The 7,500-nt window shown below is 39.7% G+C and overlaps 1 protein-coding gene across 2 annotated transcripts in view; it reads right to left on the reverse strand.

Moving 5' to 3' along the window:
- Positions 1-7,500, reverse strand: part of chst8 (carbohydrate (N-acetylgalactosamine 4-0) sulfotransferase 8) — a 221,346-nt gene that overhangs the window by 195,626 nt on the left and 18,220 nt on the right. The window lies entirely within an intron of this gene.

The following is a 7,500-nucleotide window of genomic DNA, read 5'->3' on the forward strand; positions in this document are numbered from 1 at the left end:
GAGTGGACACACCCCCTACTGCTGATTGGTTCACTCTCTCTCCTTCCCATCATGAGTGGACACATCTCCTACTGCTGATTGGCTCACTCTCTCTCCTTCCCATCATGAGTGGACACACCCCCTACTGCTGATTGGCTCACTCTCTCTCCTTCCCATCATGAGTAAATACACCCCCTACTGCTGATTGGCCCACTCTCTCTCTTCCTCCACCATGAGTGGACACACCCTACTGCTGATTGGCTCACTCTCTCTCCTTCCCATCATGAGTGGACACACCCCCTACTGCTAATTGGCTCACTCTCACTCCTTCCCATCATGAGTGGACACACCCCCTGCTGCTGATTGGCTCGTTCACTCTCCTCCTCCTTTTACATTATCAACCAGCAAGGGCTAACTGGACAGCGCAAACTACAGTACATGCTAAATATGTGTACAAGGCAAATAACAACAAGCTAAACATGTTTATATCTATTTCTAAAATCTATAACGTTATCTTGTCTGTCTAATGGTGATCTAAGTAACTTTTTTACCTTAACTGAACAGCTTCGGAGTCAGTGGAATGGTTATATTACTTATTTCGGGTTGAATGGTGGTGGTTTCGCACCCCCCTGGTGCCTGAGAGCGGAAAAAACTCACTTGTGACTTTGGGCCGCCGGCCTCGCCGTCAGGAAGTATCGCATGATATCAGATCTCGCGATGTAACGAATTGCATGACGGCACTGCACACGTACACGCCCCCATTCAAGCGCCGGCTAGCTATAAGCAAAGGGCAACGATAGATTGAGTTATGGCTGAGCCTGTAAAAAAGAAGCAGAAAGCTAGGAAATCTTTGTCGGAGGACCAACGAAAGAGGAAACGGGAGACTGACCGAGCTAGAAGTCAGACTCCAGTAAATATCGGACCGGCTTTTTACAGAATGGCGAGAACTGAGAGAAACAGAAGTCTGCAAAACGGATACTGACCTTCTTGCTGTTGCACTTGTAAGTATCTTTGGAATAAACTGTGTTTAATATTTAAATTTCCAGTAATTATGACCTCAGGATGTTTGCTATTGTCTGTAAAGGTTTTTACTATGATCGCTGTCTAGATGACGCTAGATACTATAACTTTGATGATAGCATTGTCATTAGCAAACACGTTTGATTTCTGTAGTTGTTTGGCCGTTCCTCTGTCTGTTTTATTTGTGTAACTTAGTTTGCAAATAAATCGATATCAAATTCTTCACATCGAGACCGGTGTGTATCCGCGTCTAAATGGCTAGCGGAGATTTTGGTTTGATACTAGTATGCTTGACAACAATAAAAATAAAAATAAAAAATCGCCATCAGTTGGAAGGAAAATATTGCTTTACTTACCTCGGTAGACATAACTGGTTTTGAAATAGCCGGTTCATGCTCAGCTGGGTTGACAGCTGGGTTGCTCGTGGCGAGGGGGGAGGAACAACAGTTCGTTTTTACGACAGTGTGTTTGAAAGCATTTACTACCAGACACCAGGTGGAGCTAGGGGGAGCTTCGTAGAGAAAAAACACTCAGGCTTGCTGGTGTCCCTTTACATTCCCTCCCCTCTCAATCTGTGAAGTTTACTCCATTTTCAAAATTCAGAAGCACACAGTTCAAAAAATGAGTCATCAGCTGTTCCAGAACTACAGGAAGCCAAACGTGGGATGAAACTCTGCTATTGATGCATATTCAACGAGACGTAAACCACTGTTAATGAACAACACAGTTTTTCCACTCCACTGCGCTACTTTCCCATTGTTTTCTATGTAGACACAAGCTGTTTGACTGTCGGCCCTTAGAAGAAAAGGTTCTATATGGAACCTTAAAGAGTTCTGTCAGGTGATCATTTTATAGATTTAGTTTTAATTAATTCATTTGTTTCAATTCATTTGTATTAATTTGTATGAATTAAGCAGCTGGTAAACATACTATCACTAGAATGAAACAATGAAATAACCTGTTAAACATGAAAGTATTATGTAATTTTTCTCCTTTTTGACATAAAATTGAGCATTAAATTTAACCTTTTTTTTCTAAGTGTGTATAAATTCACTGTTGTGCATTACATTTCCATCACCAAGGGCAAAAAATAGAGCAATACAACAACACTAATAATAAATAGAGCATAACACCGTTGATATTGTCACAAAATGTAATTATACTGTATTATCGCCCAGCTCTCTATATAAATTTTGATATACAAGTATTCCCAACTTCATTCACATACACTCCTGTACATAGCCGTGCTTGATTGCTTATATTATCACAAAATGTAAATTACAGTATATTATCATAGCCCAGATCTAATAAATGTGATTATAAGGCATGAAGATATTAAGATATTATAACCTTTAACATGCATGAAAGCCCATTTCCGCCACATAAGAAACCAATTATGCTCTGGTAAATCATAATTTTGACATAAAAAGTTGAAATGATGACATACTAAGTCATAATTATGACATACAAAGTCAAAACTGTGACACAAAGAGATGAAATTATGAGATTAAAAGCGAAAATAATGACAAATCCAAATTGACATAGGCTACTTAAAAAGTCATAATTAAGAAAAAGTCAAAAGTATGATTATGAAATAAATAATGACATAAGTCGAAATTATGAAAAGACTAACAATAATTTAGACTACTGTGTCATAATTTTGACTTTAAGTGTCATATGTTTGACTTTTTAGGTCATAATTTTGACATGCTATAACTTCCGATTTAGTATTTCATAATTTCAACTTTTTTTGTCACAATTATGACTATTCGATTTTAACTCATTGATTCATCTCATAATAATGATTTACCAAAGCATGATTTTTTTCTTTTGTGTTGGAAACGGGCTTTCATAAACATGTAAAGCTGCTTTGAAACAATGTGTATTGTGAAAAGCGCAAAACAAATACATTTGACTTGACTCTATATTTCTTAATCTGCCCGCTGAAGTATCACAGCTATACAGTAGCTGGCTGATTAGAGCTCGCTAGGCCATAATAAATGGTTGTAATTAAGTTAAGTGAGACACGGAGCCCTAATTGATCAACACACTGACACCAGGTGTCTACGCCTCAGATCGAGTTACAGTTTAAAGGGCCCTACAGCGAGGAATGACACACTGACGCTTCACTGGTCCAACACACACAGATCTGTGTGACCTTGCACACCTGCGTTCACGTCTCAATTCCCTGATGGACACCAACTGTTCTCAGATCACTGGATACACTTCCCAAAGCTCCCTGTTTTTTCCTGGTTAGCACAGACACAGAAAGATCAGATTTGTGCTGTCTTGCACACACACATACACACGCACACACACACACGCACAAACACACTCTCACACACACACATAGGGGCAGTCATGGCCTAATGGTAGCAGAGTTGGACTGGTGACCCAAAGGTTGCTGGTTCAATTCCAGTGCCGGCAGGAATATGACTGAGGTGTCCTTGAGCAAGGCACCTAACCCCCAATCGCTCCCCAGGCGCCACTCAAGGCTGCCCGCTGCTCCGGGTGTGTGTATCCACGTTTGCAGCGTGTGCGTGTTCACTACTCACTACTCTGCTCCTAATGTGTGTGCACTTACTTGGATGGGTTAAATGCAGAGGTCAAATTCCAAGTATGGGTTACCATACTTGGCCATCACGTGTCACTTTCACTTTCACACACACAAACACACTCTCACACATACACACACGCACACACGCTACGCAAGCACACACACACACACACATCTACCTGTGAGAAGATGAATGAGTGTTGTCAAATTCCAAGTATGGGTTACCATACTTGGCCGTCACTTTCACACACACACACACACACACACACACACACACACACACACACACACACACACACACACGCACACACACGCGCACAAACACACTCTCACACATACACACACACGCGCACATACACACGCTACGCAAGCACACACACACACACACACACACACACACATGCGCACAAACACACTCTCACACATACACACACGCACACACACGCGCACAAACACACTCTCACACATACACACACACACACACACACACACACACGCTACGCAAGCACACACACACACACACACATCTACCTGTGAGAAGATGAATGAGTGTTGTCAGTAAATGCGTGCAGGGCGACTTCACGCTGGGAAAATAAGGGCATTATCTCCCTCAGAAATCCTGACGATGCAAAACCACACAGAACCTCATTAAACACACGGTGGAAACAAATCTCTCATTTTTTGGTGTCATTTTTCCAATTGTAATGGTATCAAGTAAACATCTGTATCATCTGAACACAACACAATAAGCTTATACCGTGTCGTTGCGATAACTGTGTGTTTACATAGTTCTTCTCATCTCAGCCAGGATCGTATTGATGTCAACACACACAAAGCAAAGCAACATTATTCTTTGGAATAGCTCATAAGAGGCCCAAACTATTTTATGCGAGCTCTTGAAAAAATTCTGCTATATTCAAAGTCCTCTGAAAGTCATATATTTTGTTTTGCTCTTTAAACAAAGAAAGTAAGTTCCTCAGGGAACATTTCCCCCGTGCAGAAGTCAAATCTCTTTTGCATTTGAATACGGTGCAGAACATTTGATATCAATCATGTCAGTAATCAATATTCTATACGTTTTTCAGACTTAATTTTACACTCGAGGGTTAGAGTTAACCTTGGCCATGTTAATTAGTTGGTCTGTTGATTTGTTAATGATGTTAAATGCATGATCAATGTTTAAAACCTATTTTGTATTTTAGTGGAAACTGCTATACATTTTATTTTGCAAGATTCTTTCATGAACAGAAAGATTTCATTTATTTGAAATAGAATCTTTTGTAACATTATAAATGTATTAACTGTCACTTTTAATCCATTTAATGCATCCTTGCTGAATAAAAGTATGCACGATTTTTTTCAGCTTCACTTTTCAGCAATGGAAGAGAGTGACGGGGCGCCGTCCTTCTTTTTTTACCAGTCTGTGGTTGTGTCGTATTCCTCCTGCACTCTCCCTCTCTAATCCTTTTCCCAGCGTATCACATTACGCTATTCTTCCCTTTAATACACATTAATAGTGCAGATATCTGCTGCCGTCTCCTCTGCCAACACAAACACTCTCAAAGCTTAACAAAGCTGCTTTCCCTCGCTGAGTCTAGCAGAGCAGATTCATAATTCCTCCTCATCCACGGCTGTTAGAGGCCTTGTCCACACTAATACCTTTTAGTTTGAAAACACATATTTTACTCTCCGTTTTGGCCTTCTGTGCACACTGAGACTGTGTTTTTATTAATGAAAACGAAGCTTTTGAAAACACTCTCCAAAGTGGATACATTTGAAAACGCTGTTTTGGCGATGTAGTGTGGACTGTCAAAACCGAGGTATTTAAAAACACTGAGGTAGGTTTAGTCATGTGACCAGGGCCGGATTAAGAATTCAAAGGCCCCTGGACACAATGTCTTGTAGCAAAAGCTACAGTGACGTCATGTGACCCGGACGAATAGTTTGTCCAAGGACATTTTAATTTGGCATTAACAGTTTTACTGACTTAAAAGGAACTTTTATTGTACTATGCTGGAGTAAAGTTCATATATGATCGTTATTTACTATAGGATTTTTGTAAAACTATGTTGGGTGGACCTCTGTCCCTCTGGGGTTCGGGTTTCTCCCCCGCAAGAATTGTTTTTACATTTTAAGGTTAAATACATCAATTTGGTGCACTTTGAAAGCCCAAAATTAAGAGCTTCAACCCATGAACTGCACACTGAACAAAGAAAAAGCATCGACATGTACCTGGACATCAAACCTCTTTTTAGTTATGATATAAAGTCTCAGTCTACATTACATTATCACTGGTGTTTTTAGGATGCCAAACAATTATTATAATAATGTAATCATGATTTATATAATTATTCCCATGATTCGTAAAATCCATATAGCCTATAGATGTACTGTATGAATGAAAATTAATATTTCAAAAGTATATTTTACATTACACTACTACAGGGAAATTACAATACTTTTGTCCTAATTTCTTCACTTGCAAGAAATAAACCCTTGAGCTTTTTGGAGAAAACACCAGATCACGATGTTGATCGCGTCAGCAAAGTGCGCATTTTTCTTTAAAACACAAAGCACAAACAAACTGCCTATATAGACTACATAATTAAAGTCTTGTGCTGTTTTATAAAGACACAAAGCCATATCACTGTTTCGATTTCAGTTTGTTGGCAAAATATGACAATAGGCTATACATTTTACATGTGTTGGGAAAAGGGAGAAGAGAGAGTTCGGCAAAAGGCGTCGAACGAAATTAAATACCATACAAAAATAAACAATAAAAAAATCGTTTAAGGACTATATTATTTTTATATTTTCAAAGTAAACAACAAAGTCATTAACAGTAGATATTTAGTGGCGTGCGTCTTTTTGCTAAAAAGAAAGTGCAAATATATACGCTCCGTTATCGGAAATGTAAAAAAATAAAATAATAATAATTCTTCTCCTCGCTTGGGCCCGTGCCCATAATGCCCATTGGGTAATCCGAGCTTGCATGTGACGTATATTGCACCAATAGATATTCATGTTTATACCGGTATTGTCCCTGCTGTGTGCCGTTCACTTTCACACATATGCTCAAATATGTAACTTTGCACACACTTCATATCACAGTCCTGCAAAGATGACAGAACAGTCACTCACATTTTCTGTGGCAATACATGAGAGCAGGCGCGTTTTAGACCAAACATATAATGAGTGAGTGCGACCTGATGCTTCAATACATGATGAGATATTTTGCTAAATAAAATGATCCTGCCAGAAGAATTGTGATTTACGCTGTCACTGAGTCATCTCAGTGAGCTTTTGTGAGGATTTACGTATGCGCAGTAAAGGTGAATTTAGCATTTCCAGACGTTTCAGTGTGGATGAGAAACTTTTTGAAAGAATCTCTTGAAAACGCCAGTGTAGACGGAGAGCGTTTTTAAATGTAAACGCCATTTTCAAATGTATCCGTATTAATCTAGATGTAGCCTGATGCCCCGTTTACACGGAGGGAAGGCGCAGATATTTCCCTGAGGTGTGGCCTCTCATTTACACAAACAAATCCACACCTCAGGGAAATATCTAGGCTATCTAGGAAATATAAGGCTATGTTTACACGGAAACAATCTGAAGAAAAAACGCAAAAGTGGCGTTGCGTTATCACTTTTTATTCTGCGTTTAGTTGAGCGTTATGGGGGGGAAATTATGGGGGGCAAAAGTGTGTGAAATTCGATGTAGTATGCACTCCAGGCGGCTAGGTGGCGATGTGAAACACTGCCACACAACAACACCAAGTCCGCGCGCCTGCGTACAACCTTCCTTCTACTTCTCTCCCTAGTAGCGCGAAATCAAAACATGGCGAAGCGAACAGCAAAAAGACTCTTGTACGTTTTAGGGCTGGACCAGAATATTCGAATATTCGAATATTCGTTCGGTGGGTTGGTATTCGATTTGAAAATTTG

Source organism: Siphateles boraxobius, unplaced genomic scaffold, assembly GCF_051911475.1.
Source record: "Siphateles boraxobius isolate OS27281-9 unplaced genomic scaffold, OSU_SipBor_1 32, whole genome shotgun sequence".
NCBI classification, from domain to species: Eukaryota; Metazoa; Chordata; class Actinopteri; order Cypriniformes; family Leuciscidae; genus Siphateles; species Siphateles boraxobius.